This window comes from Symphalangus syndactylus, chromosome 3 (assembly GCF_028878055.3).
Source record: "Symphalangus syndactylus isolate Jambi chromosome 3, NHGRI_mSymSyn1-v2.1_pri, whole genome shotgun sequence".
NCBI lineage: Eukaryota > Metazoa > Chordata > Mammalia > Primates > Hylobatidae > Symphalangus > Symphalangus syndactylus.
Genome location: NC_072425.2, coordinates 90,164,191 through 90,186,393, shown reverse-complemented (window position 1 = coordinate 90,186,393; position 22,203 = coordinate 90,164,191). Strand labels below are relative to the sequence as shown.

The window sequence follows — 22,203 nt, the reverse complement described above, 5'->3', positions numbered from 1 at the left end:
CGGTCACTCAGGGTTTTGATCTCCATGACTAAACTCCAGAACTCACCTTCTTAACCACTATGATAAGCTCCCTGTGTCACCATAACCATAAATGTTTCCTAATTCATAATTTATTTAGTTTGTCAGAAGTACTGAATTGATTTAATATTAGTTCATTTATATATACAAGATTCCTATAAAATAATTCTTTCAACTATATTAAAGATTGCCCTTACAAATGTTTTGAACAAAACCTACCATTTTGGCCCAGTACCTTGTGTAGACACACACTTAAGAGTTTTTTGATATGTACTTTCCCCCATCATTCATTGCCCTTACTATACTACCTTTCCCTAAGATAGGAAAAACATAAAGAGACCCAAGAAATAAAAATGACCTATATTCATTGTTCTATTATTATTCTTGGTAGTTTTGCAACACATTATGCAATTTCTAGGGAAAATTGTTCACTGCATTTTGTTGGTAACAAGTCAAGTAAACATAAATTTGAATCCAAGTTAAGTAGTTATGCCTTTTGAAGATTTTATATCTGGTGCTCTGCTCAGTGTCACCAGGTTTCCACGGCAATATAGCTGTAACATTCCTTCTGAGAGAGCTTGCATCAGGCACACTGGATCGGATTTATGTCATGGACCCCCACAGGGTATTAATCATTCTTTGAGGTCATTTTCAGTTATGAAAGTAAGTGAATTTGGAAAAAAAAAATGGCATGAACGAACTTTAAACCAGGTCCCATGGCTAGCTTCAGGTGGTAGAAAAACAAATATTGAAGATTCACAAAACAAGTTTCTTGGCAGAGTGAGTATGAAGATTGAGAATCAGATGGGGTAGTTACCATTCATTAGCACAGTTACAAACTGTCTGTGTTACGAAAACCAGGGCACACTTGGAGGAAAATAAACAAATTTATCAAGCTGGTTTCAATTTTCTGAAGTACAATGTTGAAAGGTTTCCACTTGGTCTGTGTGAAATTCTGAGAAGATAATTTAGACATGGCTATAATGATTTGTCACTTCTGTCAGGTCTTAGAAAAAGTGTTAAGAGCCTGGTATACTTTTCTGATTGAGGACTGGAACAGTTTGCATACACCATTGTTCCAAGAGCATGTGCTCACTTTGTGACTCTGTTTTACATCTTGGAAATTCTCGCAATATTTCAAACTTTTTATTATGTATCTGTTATGGTGATCTCTGATCAGGGTCTTTGATGTTTACCAGTATAATTATTTTGGGGAACCATGAACTGTACCCATGTAAGACAGCAAACTTAATAGATAATTTTGGTGTGTGTTCTGACTGTTCCACTACCCAGTCATTTCACCATCTCTCTCTCTCTCTCTCTCTTTCTTTCCTCAGGCCTTCCTATTCCCTGAGACATGACAATACTGAAATTAAGCCAAACAATAAAACTACAATGGCTTCTAAGTGTTCAAGTGAAAGGAAGAATTGTATATCTCTCATTACTTTCGGTAAAAAGGTAGAAACAATTAAACTTAGTGAGGAAGGCATGTCAAAACATGAGACAGGCCAAAAATCAAGCCTCTCTCACCATACAGCCAAGTTGTAAATGCAAAGGAAAAGTTATTGAAGAAAATTAAAAGTGTTACTATCTATAAGAAAGAAAAGCAGACTTATTGCTGCTTTGGAGAAGCAGCTGATACGGAGAAAGTTTTAGTGGCCTGAATATAAGATCAAATGACCCACAACATCCCCTTATGCCAAAACCTAATCCAGAGAAAGACCCAACCTCTCTTTGATTCAATAAAGGCTGAGAGAGGTAAGGGAAGCTGTAGAAGAAAAGCCTGAAGCTAGCTGAGGTTGGTTCTTGAGGTTTAAGGAAAGAAGTTGTTTCCGTAACAAAAGTACAAGGTGAAGCAGCAAGTGCTAATGGAGAAGCTGTAGCAAGTTATCCAAGAAGATCTAGCTAAGATAATTGATGAAGGTAGACTAAACAGATTTTCAATGTAGATTAAATAGCCTTCTACTTGAAGAAGACACTATCTATGATTTTCATAGTTAGAGAAGAGAAGTAAATGCCTGGCTTCAAAGCTTCAAATAACAGGCTGACTCTCTTGTTAGGAGCTAATGCAGCTGGTGAATTAAGTTAAAGTCAATGTTCATTTGTCATTCCCCAAATCCTACAGTCCTTAAGAATTATGCTAAATCTACTGTGCCTGTGATCTATAAATAACAAAGCCTAGATGAAAACGTGTCTGGTTATAACCTGATTTACTGAACATTTAAAGCCAACTGTTGTGCTACTACTCAGAAAAAGAAAAAAAAAGATTTCTTTTAAAATGTTACCATTCATTGACACTGTATCTAGTCACTCAAGAGCTCTGATAGAGAAGTACAAGGATATTAATGTTTTCATGCTTGCCAACACAACATCCATTTAACAAGCCATAGATAAGGAGTAATTCTGACTTCCAAGCCTTATTAATTTAACAAATATATTTTATAAGCCTGTACCTGCCATAGATAATGATTTCTTTGATGGATCTGGGCCTAGTAAATTAAAAACATTCTAGAAGGGATTTACCATTCTAGGTACCATTAAGAATATTCATGATTAATGGGAGGAGGCAAAAATATCAACATTAATAGGAAGTTGGAAGAAGTTGCTTCCAGCCCTCATGGATGACTTGAGGGGTTCAAGACTTCAGTGGAGGAAATCAATGCAGATGTGATAGAAATAGCCAAGAGAACAAGAATTAGAAATAAATCTTGAAGATGTGACTTATTTGCTGCAATCTCATGATAAAACTTTAATGAAAATTAAATAAAATGGTTTCTTGAGATTGAAACTACTGGTGAAGATGCTGTGAACACTGTTGAAATGACAACAAAGGATTTAGAATATTACATAAATTTAGTTGATAAAGCAGCAGCAGGATTTGAGAGTATTGACTCCAATTTTGAAACTCTAGTATGGGCCAAATGCTATCAAACAGCATTGCATACTATAAAAATATTTCATAAAAGGAAGAGTTAATCAATGCAGCAAACTTTATTGTTCTCTTATTTTAAGAAATTACCACAGCCTCCCAACATTCAGCAACCCTGATTGGGAAGAAGCCATCAGCATCAAGGCAAGATTCTCTGCCAGCAAAAAGTTTACAGCTCACTGAAGGCTCAGATGATCATTAGCATTTTTTTAGTAATAGAATATTTTTAAATTAAGGATTGTACATCACTTTTTTAGACATAATGCTATTGCACACTTAAAGAGTACAAGATAGTGTAAATGTAACTTTTAAATGCATTGGGAAACAAAAATCTGTGTGACTTGCTTTATTGCAGTATTTGCTTTATTGTGGTGATCTGGAACCACTCACTCCTAGTATCTGTGAGGTGTGCTTGTATTTTCAGGATTTTATGTTTGTGGAAGTCAAAACAACTAGCTAAGGTACATATTTGGTGACTAGTTATTAACTAGCTAAATATTTGGAAAATGAGTGCTGACATGTAGTCAGAAGCTTTTCATTAAGTGCCTTCAAACAAGGGACTTTGTATCTCCACTGAATAGCTTAGACACCTGAACTATACCTCAACCTGGGCTTTTGTTAGAGGGAGAAGATACAGATATTAGGTCATCAATGCTGTCTAAGAATTACAGTGGGTGCAGGAAATACAGACTCCTCGAATCTTTCTTAATTGAGGCTTTTATTTGTGTATCTGGCTATGTGATGTGCTTGAATATACATAATTTCATTAAAGAAATAGTTACAGAAAATTTACCCAGGATGACCAACTAGAAGCATTTATACCTCCTCCAAAATTGTTCTCTCCCACCACTCGCCATTTTGCCCCGAAGTGACATCTTTTTGCAAAATGGATTAGAAAGCCCTTATCTAAGAGGGAGAGGTTGGCATCTTCAGTGAAGTTACTCACTTTAAAGCAAATACATGTTTCTACATGTATTTAAGATGGTTGGGTATGTCAGTCATCTACTTTTAATCAATTATGTTCACGGCATTTCTCATTTGCAATAGTATTGTCTTGAAGTTGAACAGGTTTTTTTTTTCTATGTAAAAAATATCCAGTGGTACATTATTCCACATTTTCTAAGAATACTAACTAGTGTCACATATTCTCTTCCAGACTGGAAGACAATTTAAACTTCAAGCAGTGTTGACTTACCTATCAATCACTTAGTATATATGAGCTTCTCAGAGAAGAAATCATAAACATTGAGAGTTGCCATACATAATGATGACCTTCAACACATATGAAATAAGATACAGCATTCCTTTTCCCCTTAAGTGACTACCTCATCGTAACTTAAATATTTAACTTTATTTCAACTATTTTATATCATTGTAGAAGGAAAACATTTGGGTTGAAACAGCACAGCATACATTGAAGTGACCCACCACCTTTCACTTAGCCCATATGTAGTCCAAAATGCTGCAGATGAGAACCTAGCTTCTCACTGGCCCACGACCTGCTTTCATAATTGGAAGTTTTGTGTAGTAGCTGTATTTGAAGAAAATGGCATATTTCTTTATATTTGAATTTGAATGTGTTACGTGTGTAAGCAAGGGTTCTCCAAATCTTGTCTTGTAATATCTACAATGTGCTTGATTTTCATATAGTCATATAGTCTTTTGTTTTAGATATTACACATAGTAAAAGAAAAATCCAAATTAGGAAATTAAACAGTACCATTTTATAACAAACAATATACTTGGATATCTTGAAAAAGTATCATTGATTTACTAGCAGCTTTTTAAAAAGTCTCACTACAAACATATACATAAATTATAAAATACATCCAAATTTTAGAAATATAAAAATGTGGAAATAGGTATGGTTTATAATCATGGAAATATAGGAGGTTTTTTTGCTTTTTCTTTACATACCAAATGTTTTGCTAGACTTGTCATAATACTGTTTCATAAATCTATGTTACCCATTTATGCTATAACACTATTATTATTGGTGGTCCATAGAGAAATTTAGACAATAGCATTTTAAGATGAAAATCATTGTGCTCTCCCACTGTCCGAATTTCTTGGAACAGTCCTGCTTTGAGCACTATAATAATGCTAAGGTTCACAAACCTTCTCTCTGTCTCCTCAGGAAATTACCCAGATCAGCATTTCCCCATCTTTCATGGAATAAAAGTTAGGGATGCGGTCAGTCTTTCTGAGACATGTTGCCAAAACATTAAGGTTATATCAATAACAGAATGAATATAAGAATGAACCATCCTTCTATTAAAATAAAAGGAAAAAAGACCCAACTTAATTTAGAGGTTTGTTTTGAACATTTTTTCTGTGTTCTGTGGTGACCTAGAGTTGCTTCTAACACCACACCCAATCCCACAACGGTTTTAATCGACATGCTGATAATATTGTTTTAAATTTAGTAGGGAAGGCCTCCCACCACTAACTGTTTCTATAGAGCATTATTGAACTCTTGGGGAATTTTTCTTCCAAAGAAAGCATGGAATTCCTCTCTGAAATATTTATTTCTCTAGGACTCTAAATGAAAGTGTCTGGAATAAAAAAAAGAGAATGCAAGCAAAAGTAAAAAGGAGAAAGAGAGACAGAGATGGGGAAAGAAGAAGACAGAAAGATTTTTGACCAATGATCAATTTTTATTATTAGAGTTGATTCAGTGACTCTGTTATTACCTATCAAAAGTAAAGTAAGGCGATTGTACAACTTTAAAGTTTGTCATTTAAATGTTACATTTGCTTTGTAATTCAATCAGTAGTATCCATGCCCATGAAAAAATCCTTTTGCCTATTTGCATTTCCCTGAGAATATATTTGACTCTTACCAAGTGAGACTGGAAGATACTAACAGAAAAATCCAGTAGTGTGAATGAAAAGTCTACTGATTATTCTTCGTTTCTTCAGAAATACACTTATTTTAAATTACCCAATAGTAAGTCAATAAATGACTGTTAATTTCTTGTTTCTTCTCTAATAAGCAGACATTGTTGAACTTAAAACTGTCTTTTCTTCTTGAACTTTTAGGTTGCATCTAAACTTCAGGCTACAACAGACAACTTATTATTTGGTGTCATGCTAACAATTTTTTTTCTGATAGTAATTTTTCTTTAGCCTCTGTACTGAATATTAAGATGTCCAGAATACCTGGGCCATGTCAGGATAAGATATCTTCTGTTTTGCCATTTAAATGGGTGACATATTACCTCCAAGTCTACTCTTACTGAAAGAATCTAATAATCTACATTTCTTTTAATTAGCTCATTTTACTGTAAAATATTACTTTGGATACTTTTAGGAAATATATACTCTTGTTTGGTTTCCTTCCTATCATATCCTTCAAATGATCTCAAATGACCCACATCCTTTCTTGTGCATCATACAGAGAAATCACCAAGGATTGGAAGTTGGCTGATAGAACTGACATCAGAAAGACCATTCAAAACCAAGAGCCAGTGTCAAGATCCTGGATACCCTTCCTGCCATGACTCCCAAAGTAGCCTTTTCATGGATCCAGGTAACACTTGAGCCCTCAATCCAAGATTAAAAACATCTGCCAGAGAGATTGTCAGAGTCTTGGAACACTTAGTCGAATGCACAGGGACTCCAGCTGGGACTGGAGGTACTTGCTGCTTTCATATCTTTAATTGTTTCTAGTACCTCCATAGATCAAAGTTCTCCTGTAATGTGTTCTTTCCATCATGCCATGTTTACCCATTTTATATCAAAATATATAATTTTTACCATCTGGTTTCATAGGGGAATATAAATCTTTATCAAACTAGATTAACATTAAGTAACATTTTTCAGCTACGTGTGACTGTATTTTTTTCTTATGTGCAAATTTCAGAAAATAATCCCCTCTTTCATGGCATACTTTAAATTTATAAATAGGCTTCCTGGGTTTTTCTAACTATGGAGTATTTTTACATGTTTCATTGTTCCTGAATTTCAACGTTCAAAGAAATGAATTTTTAAAATCTTCTGTACTATAATAATATATATTGCTCTTACAACACGTATCATACAATGTTGGTTATAATTTTGTACTTGTTTGCAAATCTATGTCATGTCATGAAACTATAAACAACTGCAAGACATTATTGAGTTTTAAAAATGTTTAGTACTTGGTCTACTGTCTGATTCATAGTAGATAATTATTTATAATAAATTATTATTTTGTGCTTAATAAGGATTATGTTAAAGTAAAAGTTGTGTTAAGATGAAAACTAGTAAATTAGCTAAATGCGACAGAACACTAAATAATAGAAGGCTAAAATTATTACACATATACAGAAATATTATGTAATAACCTGATTTATACAAATTAATGTATCACTGTTATAAGCTCCTATAAAACATTATTTATATTTATATTTTTATACTCTGTTTTTATGACACTGTTTACACTTTCCTACTATTGTACATCCAATATACTCTGTTCTCTTGCACACCATGTAGTAGCTTAATGCTTTTATCCTTCCATTCCTTTTATCATGCAAACAGTGAGGGCCTTTAAATTGGATAATGTATTATTTATGAAAGGTATATGATAGATGTCTAAATCTCAAAATATGTGTGCCATTAATTTATATATAATCTCAAGTTTCCAATGGGCTAAGGTGAGTTATTTTTGAAAGTAAAAATGAAGTTATTAATCACCATTGTATTACTCAGGATTCTCCAGAGAAACAGAAACAATAAGATAGATAGATAGATAGATAGATAGATAGATAGATAGATAGATGATACATACATACATACATACATACATACATACATATATACATAGATCCACTAGATAGAAAGAGTAAGCTATAATATGAGGGAGTGGCTTGCCTGATTATGGAGGCTGAGGAGACTATCCACTGTCTACAAACTGGAGGTCCAGGTAAGCCAGTGCTATCGTTTCAGTCCAAAATCCTGAGATTCAGAGCAGCCACTGGCATAAGTCCAGTTCCATGTCCAAAGGCCCAAGAACCAGGAATGCCTATTCTTAAGGACAGAAGAAAATGGATGTCTCAGCTCAAGCAGAGAGCAAATTTTTTCTTCTTAAACCTTTTTGTTCTATTCAGACCTCAATGGGTTGGATGATGCCCTCCCATGTCAGGGAGGGTGACCTTCTTTACTCCATCTACAGATTCACATGCTAGTGCCTTCCAGAAACACCCTCACAAACACCCCAGAAATAATGCTTTGCCAGCTATCTGGGGTTCCCTTATGTGTCAACCTGACTGCTTCCCCAGTCAAGCTGTGACTAAGATAATTTTATAATTTCTCTAATCTCCAACACTGGAAAGTAAGCATGGACCTGAGAAACAGTTTTAAATAAGGAAATCCCCCTATAAAAATTGTTTTGGTTTTAGTAGATTTAACCTTTTCCTTCACTTTGGATAGTTACCAATTCTCTAATCCTAATGTTAAAAGTAACACCTCAAACTGGTTCTCTCATCCAAGACTAAATAAATGTGTCTATCTAGGGCAAAGACCTCTTCCAAGGAGCACACCATAAATTCTAAATATGCCCCATCTTTTCTTCTATGATGACCACTTCTATATGCCGCTATGAAGAATGAACTAATATTAAGGTCAGCTTTGAAAAAAATAGCATTTCTTGTGGTGGCATCTTTTCTAATGAACTTGAAACAGTGAAGTATTCTAAGAACAAATTCCAAGGCAATGTTGTGGGACTCTGTAGAAAGAAACGGGAAGAAATATTTTACTATAAGACCATGATATTACATCAATTTTTGTTAAAACTATAGCTCCAGAGGTTTTGGGATTTTGCTATATTTACATTGATATAATGAAGGGAAACATTTATGTTTGGATCCTTAAATTTACAAATACATAATTGTCTAAAAGAGCAAAGTAATTTTTAAATATCTAGAATGGTACTCTTCCATCCCTTGAATTAATTGAGGTTGTACAAAGTGCCTGACAAAGGAAAAACAATATTGAAGTGGGAATCCAAATATTTATGTTTTAATACAATATCTCATACTAAATAGAAATATTTATCACAAGCAATACATTTAATTTTTCTGGGCCTCATAAGTAAAATTAAACAATTAAACGACACCATTTCTTAAGTTCCTTTAAACATTAACATTCTATGAGCCATGACAAAAAAAAAACATTTAAATAATAAGTACTCCAGCCAAAAACCACATAAAACAGTAGGGTATCACCCCAAACCCCACTAGTAAAAGCTAAGTGGGGTGCCTAGAATTCACCTTCCTGCGGTTGTAACGAGGCACCAAAACTCCCCACTGTGTGATGTCAAGAAAAGCCACATAGAGAGCTGGGACTTTCATCTTTATTGGCCATTAGTGAGCCATCACTCCAAGCCTCAGTATCAGCAGAGGCCAAGAGTAGAGCCTTTTCATCCACACTCACACAGCAGTAACAAGGCACTCCTTCACCTTCCCATTGGAGTGGAGTCAGTGGAGATCTAGTGGAGAGTTAGGACTTTCACAGTATCTGCCCCATGCAGCATAATTAGAAGCTACCTCCCATCTTGTGTCAATGGAAGATGAGTGGAGAATGTTGCTTTTACCACCAACTAACATTAATGATGTCCCTCTTCCCCTGCCAGAGAAGTGCTAATGAAAGTGCTAAAATTGAAGGTTTAAATAAGACCCAGAATCTTAGAACATATCACAAAAATATCCAAGTTGCAATAGAAAATTACTTTTCACACCAAGAATGAGGACAGTCTCATACTGAATGAAACAAAAAATCAGAAAATATTAACGGAAATATTACATAGGTGTTAGAATTATCTAATAAATATCTTAAAGGAGATGTCATAAAAATTCTTCAGTGGGCAATTAAAATCACACTTGAAACCAATGAAAAATTCAAGTCTCAACAAGGAAATAGAAGATATAAAGAACTACATGATAATTTTACAACTGAAAAATATAACTGAAATTAAAAGGCTAGTGAATAAACAGCCTTAATAGTAGACTGGCGGGGACAGAAGAAAGCACTACAATTGAAATTACCCAATCTGAGTGAAAAAGAGCAAATAGGCTGACCACAAATGAACAGAGCCTCAAGGACCTTGGTGATCATAACAAAATATCTAATGTCCTTCAAAGTCTTAGAAGAGAAAGGGCAGGGCTGAAAAAAATACCCAAAGAAACAATGTCCAGAAACCTTCGAAATTTGGCAAGAGATATAAACTTACAAGTTCAAGGTACTATATATAAGACCCAAATATGATAAACACAAAGTAATCGATGCCAAAGCACATCAAAATTAAACTACTGAAAATTAAAGACAAATCTAGAAAGCTATCAGACAAATATAATGCCTTATGTATCGGATTAAACAGATTGACAAGATTTTCTAAATCAGAAACCATGGAGATGAGAAGAAAATGACAACAATATATTTCAGGTGCTACAGGAAATGAACCGTCAGCTCCGAATTCTATGGACGGCGAATATACCATTCAGGAATGAAGGGGAAATCAAGAGGAAGAAAAACTAAAATAATTAGTCCCATGGTTTTAACCTAAAATAATGGCTAAGGGAAATTCCCTAAACAGAAAGGTACAAATGAAAGAAACTTAGAATTCCAGGAAGAACGACAGAACATAGTAAGCAAAAATATGGGTACATACAATAGGCTTTTATTTTATCTTGGGTTTTCAAAATGCTGTTTGATGAATGAAGAAAGAAATAATAAATTTGCCAAATATGTATAGAGAGACAGAAAATATTTAAGATAACTATGTTATAAATGGGTGAGACATAAAGGGAGATAAGTTTCTATACTCGAACTGGTAAAATAAGGACATCAGTAAACTGTGGTAAGTTATACACATATATTGTAATACCTGGAGCAACCACTGACAAAATCTTTACAAGGAGATATACTCTACTACATAGATAAATTTAAAATAAAATTCTAAAAAGATGTTTACTTAGAGATCATGAAAAAGACAAAGAAGTGAAAAACGGAAAAAACAAAAACAAAATAGCAAACTCGAGCCCTAACATATCAATAATTACACTAAATGTGAATAGTCTAAATTCACCAATTAAAAAATGAAAATTGACACATTGAATTAACCACCCAACTATATGCTGTTGACAATAAAGTCACTTCAAATATAGTGATATAGTCAGGTTGTAAGTAAAAAGAATGGAAAATATATTTCATAGAAATATTAATCAAAGGAAAGCAGGAGAAGCTATGTTAATATCAGATAGAGTTCAGAGCAAAAAATAAATTACCAGATGAAGTTTATACAATTATAAAAGGCTTAAGTTAGAAGATGTAGCAGCCTTAAATATATATGCACTAAGCAATAGAGTTATTAAATATGTAAGGAAAACAACTCAGCATTGAAAGAAAAATTATTAATAGAGAAATCCACAAGTGTATCAGAGCTAGGTCTAGGCAATAAGTTCTCAAACTTAACACAACAAATGCAATTCATAAAAGGAAAAACTGGTAAATTAGATTTAACCAAAACTAAAAAATGCACATTTTTACAAAATACCCTATTCAGAATATTAAAAAATAAGGTACAGACTGGGAAGAAATATTTGCTAACCACATATCTGTCAAGAGAACAGTACCTAGAATATAGAAAGACCTCTCATAATTAAACCTAAAGGGTAGTGGGGAGGTAGGGATGGTTAATGGCTCCAAAAATTAGAATGAATGAATAATACCTACTATCCAATAGCACAATAGGGTGACTATAGTCAATAATAACTGTACATTTTGAAAGAAAGGGTGTAATTGGATTATTTGTAACTCAAAGGATAAATGCCTGAGGGAACGGATACCCCGTTCTCCATGATGTGCTTGTTTCACATTGCATGCCTGTATCAAAACATCTCATTTACCCCATAAATATATATACCTACTATGTACCCACAAAATTTAAAAATTAATTAATTAAAAAAAGAAAATGGTTCAAACCATGAAAAGACATTTTACTGAAGAGGGATATATACTTGGGAAGTAAGCACATAAAATGATCTTCAACATCGCAAGTCATTTAGGAAATGTAAATTAAACCAAATTGATATATTATTGTATACCTATTAAGATGGCTAAAATAGAAATAGTGGCAATACCACATTCTAGAGAGAATAAGAGAAACTGGATCACTGAATCTATTGCTGGTGAGAATGAAAGTGGTACAACCACTGTGGAAAATTTGTTTGGTACATTCACAAAGAACTAAGCATGCAGCTAAAGTACAATCAGAAATTGCAATCCTAGACATTTATCTCAGCAAAATGAAGATTTCTGTTCACACAAAATCTGTATATGTTTATGCTAGTCTTATCCATAATATACAAAAACTGGACAAAACCCAGATGTCTGTTAATGAGTGAACACTTAAATTGTGATACATCTATGCCATGAAATACCACTCAGCAAAAAAATGAGCAAGATAATGATAAATGCAACAAACAGAATAATGACTCACAGAATTAGGCTATAAGGGTTATATAGCATATGAGTCCATTTATATTACATTGAAATGAAAAAGATTATAGAAATAGAGAACAGGTTAGTGGTTGCCAGAGTTTAAGTTGGGAAAGTCCTGTGGCTATGAAAGTACAACATAAGGGAACTGTGATACTGAAAATGCTGTGTATTTTGACTGTACCAATGTCAGTATTCAGATTGAGATATTGGATTACAGTTTTCAAGATGTTACCATTGGGAATAATTGGTTAAAAGATACGTGAAATCTCTTATTTTTTTTACAATAGCATGTGGATATACAATTATCTTTTAAATTAAATGAAAATTTAACGAGAAAGTTTTGTGTTATTAAAAGCTGGTGATATTTTTCATAAGTTTTTTAGTACAAATTAGTAGGTACTGAAAAAAAATTCTATGAGCCTGTGATCTTGTGGACAGAGCACAGTTGCTATATGATCAAAAGCAAAAACACTCAATGCTGATATAGAGACTTGTGGCCCCAAATATTCATTATTGGGGCCATCAGGGATCTGTTTCATTTGCTACTTATTGAATTCCTTATTCACTCTGTGTACCAATACTATTGGTAAATTAAACGGCTTTTCAAAAAGTTAAATTCTATCATAATTACTTAGAATCGTAATGTGTCTTAAGATTTTGAAGTATATATTGTCATTTTAAGATTACCTTATTGTAATTAGCAAATTTTCCTGCTAAGTATAGTAAGAGCTAAGTATACTAAATAAGAGAAGACATTTTTGGTTTTATAAATCTCTGCTGCTGCTGCTGCTGTAATTATATTTTGTGGTCTATAGTTGGCTCATTAAACTCACTCTATTTATTTGTTTTATGGCCTTTATATGTAATCCCAATTGGCCTAAGCTTCTCTAATTATCTCTTCAATATCCAATAGTCTAAAAAATCAATTTATGGAAGACAGGACAGGACACAGCGGATTATGAAATGCTCCTGAGAGGTCAATATTCATCCTCACAATAAAGTTCATGGACTCCTAATTGTTTAAGGAGACAACCAAGTTAAGATGAGTGAACTACACAAATGTCTGAGAGACAGTCATAGGCAACACTAGATAAAAGGAAGAGGAAAATGACAGATGGGAGGCAGGATTCAGGACTGTTAAGTTCATTTTGTTGCTAAAGTAAATGTCAGTTTCATTTGACTATGCACAGTTAAAGTGACACAGAACACCATATAAACGATTTGGGGGTTGGCGAGGCAAAAGGAAGGGATATTCCTAAAGTTATATTTCATATAGTCGTATCTTGTTCTTGATCTGTTCTGTCCTTTTTGCACCCCAATGTTTACTCCTCTCTACCCACTCTCTAATAACTGATGTCGCTGGTGGTGGTGCAATAACACAAGGAATGGATGATGCAAAAGGAGGTAGCTGATAGACCTGATAAATGCAGCTATCCCATAGCCATCTGGTCTCATGACTCTTAAAGGGGCTCCCTTTCCAAACACAGATTTAGCTGAAGGAAATAGTCAACTTCTTTCCTCTTTCATCCAATACCTTGTATAAAGAAACCCATCTTTATAGATCAAAAAGTTTAAGAAATACTAATTTTTTTACTACCCACTACTATGTCTTTTAGCTGTACTACACTATACCATCTCTATCAAATGACAATAACTCCTGTTTTAAAGCATTGCTTATCCTGCTAAAGTTACTCCTTCCAATAATAACATGTATTACAGGAGGTTTTTCATTCTACAAATATTTTCCATTATGCCTGTTATGGGATGCTAACCACTCATTGTTATTCAATAAATACCCAATAATTACCAGGAATATCATTTGAGAATTTCAGATAGTGGTTTGCATGGTTCTTGAAAAAGTCAGTTTAAATCCAGAGTTTTACTTACTATGTTTCTTTTTCTATAATTTATAAAGGGGTACTGCAGAACTTCTAACCACTCTGACAAGATATTCTTGTGTTTTGTTATTTGTATCATGACACATTGGGAAGAGTTTTACTGATTTTAGCATAATTCGGTTCATTAATAAAGTTATTCAAATTTTATTTATAATGGTACAGATAAACATCTTTTAATATACTGTAGGTGATTTCATTGAAATGCACTAAACAGTAGAAATGACACTGAGTTTTGATGATAAAAGTCCACCAATACAAAATAATATTGTAAGGGCTTTTTATACCTTAGTTTTCTTATCTACAAGATGTACAAAAGGCTTTTTAATCAAACCCCTTTGTTTACTAAGCAAGGAGATGGAAGTAGTAACATTGTGCAAGCACAATGGATGAAGCAAGTCCCAGCAGAATGCTTATGGTGTATCTTAAGTTCAGAATAAGTGAAATGAAATGTGTGGACATGTATATTGGTAAAAATGTTAAATATTATGAATAATAAATGAAATGTAGAAAGCTATCTCTTATCAGGAAGATAGAATGTGGAAGTACATTTTGGTAAACATTGGTAATTATTACTATGCTATGCTTCTTGAGTTGAACAGGAGGTTTGTAGCTATTCATTATAGTATTAAATAAATGTAAAAGTAAATTAATAAAAGTCATACACGGGACAATAATGATGATGAGTTTTGAGTTAAGCATATGATTGTGGAAGGCAGAATTCCAAGATGACCCCAATATCCCCACCCCTCTGTTATACACATTTTCTTTCATTTATTGAATTAAATACTAATCCAGATGGGTCTGTAAAGGGATTTTACAGATATAATGAAAGTCTCATACAAATTGAGTTTATATGAGAAAGATTATCCTGGATGGGCCCTATCTAATCAGGTAAACCCTTCAAATAAGTCAGAAGGATTAAAAGAGACAGAGATACTCCCTTGTTGGCCTTGAAAGAGCAACCACCATGTAGTTAATAGACTGTGGTTGAGGGATGTGGCAAGGAGCTCAGGGTGACCTCTGGGGGCTGAGTGTGGTCCCAGGCCAATAGCCACTGAGAAGAAGGGAACCTCAGTCCTAAAACTGCAGAAAACTTCTTCCAACAACCTGAGTAAACCTGACAGAGTACCCCAAATTCCAGGTGAGACTCCAGCCATATGGATGCCTTGTTTTTAACTTTGTAAGATGCTAGGAAAGGGCCTATGTACACTGTGCCTGGCATTTTGACTATAGATGCTGTGGAATAGTAAATGAGATGAGACCAGAACTATAAAGTCAAGACTCATTAGAGGACAAATTTCAGACCAAATGCAATTTGGTGTAGTAATAATGATAAATAACATTTATTTTGCCTTATTATTATGTTTAGATTCTTTATTTTCTTTCTATTAAGGATGTATCTCTAAATGAAATGATTTGCCCACTTTTTTTCAGGAGTCAGATATGTTTTTCTTTGCAACAAAACAATGTCATTGCGAGTACACCCAGACAAAAGTATGCTTCCGAGAATGGCGTTTAAAGGAACTGCATATCTAGATTTGTCATAACTCAGCACCAGCATCTTGACTCTCATAATCAGGGAGGTTCTATGCAGTCTGGGAACCTATATGCAGCAATTCATAGCAGTTTTTAAATTTAGGACTTGATGAAATTGACAAGTGGGTATGTTGAAAGTGATTCCCCATATTCAGTTTACTTTGTATTTAAATCGCAATAAATTATTTTTTAAAAAGGATAATATTGTATCAGTTCTAATTTCTCCAGCATGGAACTGGTAGGAAGCCTTAACCAAACTGGGCAGGGAAGTAGTTCCTTTCTGTGCCTCTCTTGGTTCTTATCTAATCCTACCTACTGATAGATATTAAGCCTTCCTGCTTCAGGGCCCTAAGTGTTAGGTTTTCTTTATGTAATTAATCAGTCTCAAAGAACTGAGATTTTATAAACTGATTTCTATTGAAGGCTTCAAATATATGCTTTGAAAACTGCTAGCTGTTAATGTGTGATTATGCATCTATTCTTTTTGTGAAATCAGTGTTTTTCTATACCCTGTGGTTATGAGAGGAGCTTGTTAGACATATTGGGAGGACGAATTGCTTTCTCCTTGCCACCCAGGCTAGAAAGAGATTGCTACTGTGGAGAGGTAGGAGGCACAGATCCCCTGAAGTTCCTGTAGAAAACTTTACTATTTGTTCCGTCGTTAGTAACTGACAAGAACACTATGGCTACCATATTTGCTGGATTTTTTCTTAAAAGACAATCTCACAAATTTCTCCTTTTTTTCGTTCTTATGCCATTTGAAGTAACAAGCAATTATACGTAATACTGGAATTTTAAATAATCATTCAGACTACTGAACAACAGGGCTGACAGAGTAGATACAAGCTTTAACTTTTATCACAAACTTTTGATTACATACAGTACTCCTTAGGTGACTTGGCCTTTTTTTTAGTTTGTTTAACATTTCCAGGGTCTGAGTATAAAACCACCAATGATTTTTAAGAGGAATACTAAAAATCCTAAAATTAGAAAATATGTAGTTGAATACTTACTTGCTCATATAATTTCATATCAGCTTTCAGGATCTGTAAAGAGACACAACTGTTTTACAGTTCGATTGGAACTGGGGAGGAGTTTAAAAGAATCACAGTAAGCCCTCTGGTCTTTTCCAGGAGGATAATCAACAACATTGACTGATTATGTTTGTATGGGTAAGTATGTCTGTTTATAGATAATGTTAGTTCTCCTCCAGTGAATGTCTTCTATATAAATAGACATGAAATTCATACTGTTCAAAGCTGTCTGTTGGTTTAGACTATTCTAAATTGCACTGAGTATATGATATTGAAACACGCTGATCCCTTTGCAGACCTGTCACATATTAGAAGGGTTTCCAAAGAAGCTGTCGAGGGAGCTGGGCTCCAGATAAATACATATTATGAAAAAAAATACTATCTAAGACATTGAGGAAGATTGCACTAGCATTAATGTTTATAGAAATATGATTGCTATTTTCAGTATGATTTTTCTTCCACTTTTTTTCTTCTAAGAAAGAAACTTAAGAAAATAACTGTAGCATGATGCCAACTGCACATTGGATACAGATGGGAATTTCCAAGTAACTCATGCTGTAATTAGAGAAACTTCATAAACAGATAATTCATGTCTAAAAATTTAAAGGGAATCTGTTTAAAGAAATTGCAGTTTGAAATGATTTTGTAGTGAATAAAGGTTACAACGAGCAGCCAGAAATAGCCCTGGTGAATGAAGCTGTAGGCATTCAGATAAGAGGGGTAAGGGAAGAGAGAAATAATGCTAAAACAAAAAATATATGTGGTAAATGAATGTAAAGAGTTGTAGTAAACATTTCAGAATTACAAGGGGTATGCCAAAATATCAATATATGTATTTGCAAAGAGTTTTATTTTAGGTTCAGGGTGTATGTGCAGGTTTATTATATAGGCAAACGCGGGTAATGGGGGTTTGTTGTACAGACTATTTTATCCTCAGGTTCTAAGCCTAGTACCCATTAGCGTTTTTTTTTCCCTAACTCTCTCCCTCCTCTCAACCCCACCCTCCAATAGGCCCCAGCATGTGGTGCTCTCTTGTATAAGCCCATGTGTTCTCATCATTATCTCCTACTTACAAGTGAGAACATGTGGTATTTTGTTTTCTGTTCCTGCATTAGTTTGCTAAGGATAATGGCCTCCAGCTCCATCCCTGTTCCTGCAGAGAGCATAATCTCATTCTCATTTTATATAGCTGCATAGTAGTCCATGGTGTATATGTACTGTATTTTCTTTATACAGTCTATCACTGATGGGCATTTAGGTTGATCCCATGTCTTCACTATTGTGAATAGCGCTGCAATGAACTTACATATGCATGTGTCTTCATAAAAGAATGATTTATATTTCTTTGGGTACATACCCAGTACTGAGATTGCTGGGTTGAATGGTATTTCTGCCTCTAGGTCTTTGAAGAATCACCAAACTGCCTTCCACAAGGTCTGAACTAATTTACATTCCCACCAACAGTGTATAAGCATTCCTTTTTCTCTGCAACCTCACCAGTGTCTTTTATTTTTTGACTTTTTAATAATAGCCCTTCTGACTGGTGTTAGATGGTATCTCACTGTGGTTTTGATTAGCATCTCTGTAATGATCAGTGATATTGAGCTATTTTTCAGATACTTGTTGGCTGCATGTATGTCTTCTTTTGAAAAGTGTCTGTTCATGTCCTTTGCACACTTTTTAATAGGATTGCTCATTTTTTTTCTTGTAAACTATTTTAAGTTTCTTATAGATTCTGGTTATTACACCTTTATCAGATACCTAGTTTGCAAATATGTTCTCCCATTCTGTAGGTTGTCTGTTCATTCTATTGATAATTTCCTTTGTTGTGCGGAAGCTCTTTTATTTAATTAGATCCCATTTGTCATTTTGTGGTTTTGTTGCAATTGCTTTTGGCCTCTTCATCATGAAATCTTTGCTCATTCCTATGTCCTGAATAGTATTGCCTAGGTTGTCTTTCAGGGTTTTTATAGTTTTGGGCTTTACATTTAAGTCTTTGATCCATCTTCAGTTAGTTTTTGTATATGGTATAGGAAGGGGTCCAGTTTCAATCTTCTGCATATGGCTAGCCAGTTATTCCAGCATCATTTTTTGAATAGGAAGTCCTTTACCCATTGCTTGTTTTTATCAGGTTTGTCAAAGATCAGCTAGTTGTAGGTGTGCAGCCTTATTGCTGCATTTTTTATTCTGTTCCATTGGTCTATGTGTCTGTTTTTGTACCAGTACTATGCTATTTTGTTTACCATAGCTCTGTAATATAGTTTGAAGTCAAGTAGCACAATGACTCTAGCTTTGTTCTTTTTGCTTTTGATTGACTTGGCTATTAGGATTGCCTTGGCTATTAGGGCTCTTTTTTGATTCCATGTGAGTTGTAAAATAGTGTTTTTCTAGTTCTGTGAAGAATTTGAATGGTAGTGTAATAGGAACGGCATTGAATCTATAAATCATTTTGGGCAGTATGACCATTTTTACAATATTGATTCTTCCTATCCATGAGCAAGGGATGTTTTTCCATTTGTTTGTGTCATCTCTGGTTTCTTTGAGCCATGTTTTGTAGTTCTCCTTGTAGAGATCAGATCTTTTACCTTCCTGGTTAGCTATAGTCTTAGGTATTTTATTATTTTTGTGGCAATTTTAAATGAGATTGCATTCCTGATTTCAATCTTGGCTTGACTGTTGTTGGTGTATAAGAATATTACTGACTTTTGCACATTAATTTTGTATCCTGAGGCTTTGCTGAAGTTGTTTATCAGCTTAAAAAGCTTTTGGGCTGAGACTATGGGGTTTTCTAGCTGTAGGATCATGTTGTCTGCAAACAGGGATAGTTTGACTTCCTTTCTTCCTATTGGGATGCCTTTATTTCTTTCTCTTGCCTGATTGTCCTGACCAGGACTTCCAATACTATGTTTAATAGGAGTGATAAGAAAGGGTATTCCTGTCTTATTCCGGTTTTCAAGGGGATTGCTTCCAGCTTTCGCCCATTCAGTATGATGTTGGCTGTGGGTTTGTTATAGGTGGCTCTTATTACTTTGAGGAATGTTCCTTCAATACGTAGTTTATTGAGAGTTTTTAACATGAAGGGATATTGGATTTTATCAAAAGCCTTTTCTGCATCTATTGAGATAATCATGTGGTTTTTGTCTTTAGTGGTGTTTATATGATGAATCACATTTATTGATTTGCAGATGTTGAACCAACCTTGCATCCCAGGGATAAAGGCAACTTGATCATGGTGGATAAGCTTTTTGATGTGCTGCTGGATTTGGTTTGCAAGTATTTTGTTGAGTACTTTGCATCAATGTTCATCAAGATTATTTGCCTGAAATTTTTGTTTTTGTTGTGTCTCTGTCAGGTTTTGGTAGCAGTGTGATGCTAGCTTTGTAGAATAAGTTAGAGAGGAATTCCTTCTCCTCAATTTTTTGGAGTAGTTTCAGCATGAATGGTACCAGCTTTTCTTTGTATATCTGGTAGAATTCATCTGTGAATCCATGTGGTCTTGGGCTTTTTTTGTTGGTAGGCTATTTATTACTGACTCAATTTCAAAGCTCATTATTGGTCTGTTCAGGGATTCAGTTTCTTACTGGTTGAGTCTTAGGAGGGTATGCATGTCCAGGAATTTATTCATTTTTCCTGGACTTTCTGGTTTGTGTAAATAGAGGTATTCATAATAGTCTGTGATGGTTATTTGGATTTCTCTGTGGTCAGTGGTAATCTCCCGTTTGTTGTTTCTGATTGTGTTTATTTGAATCTCTGTTTTCCTCTTTATTAATCTAGCTAGAAGACAATTTTATTCATTTAAAAAAACAGCTCCTGGATTCATTAATCTTTTGAATGGTTTTTAATATCTCTATCTTCTTCAGTTCAGCTCTGATTTTGTTTTCTTCTTGTCTGCTGCTAGCTTTGGAATTTGTTTGCTCTAGGTTCTCTAGTTCTTTAATTGTGATGTTAAGTTGTTAACTTGAGAAATTTCTAACTTTTTGATGTGGGTGTTTAGTGCTATAAATTTCCCTCTTAACACTGCCTTAGCTGTGTCCCAGAGATTCTGGTATGTTGTAACTTTCTTTTTATTAGTTTCAAAGAACTTGTTGATTTCTGTCTTAAATTCAGTATTTACACAAAAGTCATTTAGAAGCAAGTTATTCAATATTCCATGAAATTGCATGGTTCTGAGTGAATTTCCTAGTCTTGACTTCTAATTTGATTGTTCTGGGGTCTGAGAGATTGTTTGTTACAATTTCAGTTTTTTTGTATTTGCTGAGGAGTGTTTTACTCCTGAATATGTGATCAATTTTAGAATATGTGCCGTGTAACTATAAGAAGAATGTATATTCTGTTGTTTTGGGGTAGAGAGTTGTATATATATCTCTCAGGTCCATTTGATCCAGTGCTGAGTTCAGGTCCTGAATATCTGTGAATTTTCTGTCTCAACAATCTGCCTAATATTGTCAGTGGGGTGTTAAATTTTCCCACTATTATTGTATGGGAATCTAAGTCTCTTTGAAGGTCTTTAAGAACTTGCTTTATTAATATGGGTGCTCCTGTATTGGGTGCATATATATTTTGGATAGTTAGATTTTCTTGTTGAATTGAACTCTTTGCCATTATGTAATGCCCTTCTTTACTTTTTTATCTTTTTTGGTTTAAAGTCTATTTTGTCAGAAACTAGAATTGGAACCCCTGCTTTTTTTCTGGTTTCCATTTGCTTGGTAGATTTTCTTCCATCCCTTTATTTTAAACCTGTGTGTCATTGCATGTGAGATGGGTCTCCTGTAGACAGCATACTGGGTTCTTTATCCACCTTGCTATTCTGTGTCTTTTAATTAAGGCATTTAGCCTATTTACATTTAAGGTTAGTATAGATATGTGTGGATTTGATCTTGTTATCATGATGTTAGCTGGTTATTTTGCAGACTTGTTTATGTGGTTGCTTTATAGTTTCACTGGTCTGTGTATTTTAGTGTGTTTTTGTAGTGTCTGGTGACAGTCTCCTTTTCATATGTAGTGCTTCCTTCAGGAGCTCTTGTAAGGCAGGTCTGGTGGTAATGACTTCCCTCAGCATTTGTTTGTCTGAAAAAGGTCTTCTTTCTCCTTCACTTATGAAGCTTAGTTTGGGTGGATATGAAATTCTGCACTGTAATTTCTTTTCTTTAAGAATGTTGAATGTTGATCCTCAATCTCTTCTGGCTTGTTGGGTTTCTGCGGAGAGGTCTGCTGTCAGTCTGATGGGCTGCCCTTTGTAAGTGACCTTTCTCTATAGATGCCTTTAACATTCTTTTTCTTTCTTTTTAACCTTGAAGAATCTGATGATT

The 22,203-nt window shown here is 34.3% G+C and overlaps 1 long non-coding RNA gene across 1 annotated transcript in view; it reads left to right on the top strand.

Moving 5' to 3' along the window:
• Positions 1-593: 593 nt before the first annotated feature.
• LOC129478359 (uncharacterized) overlaps positions 594-22,203 on the top strand; it is a 39,727-nt gene continuing 18,117 nt past the window's right edge. The window contains exons 1-2 of the long non-coding RNA XR_008656413.2: positions 594-681; positions 6,347-6,478. This is a non-coding gene — a long non-coding RNA (uncharacterized lncRNA). The remainder of the gene's footprint in view (positions 682-6,346; positions 6,479-22,203) is intronic.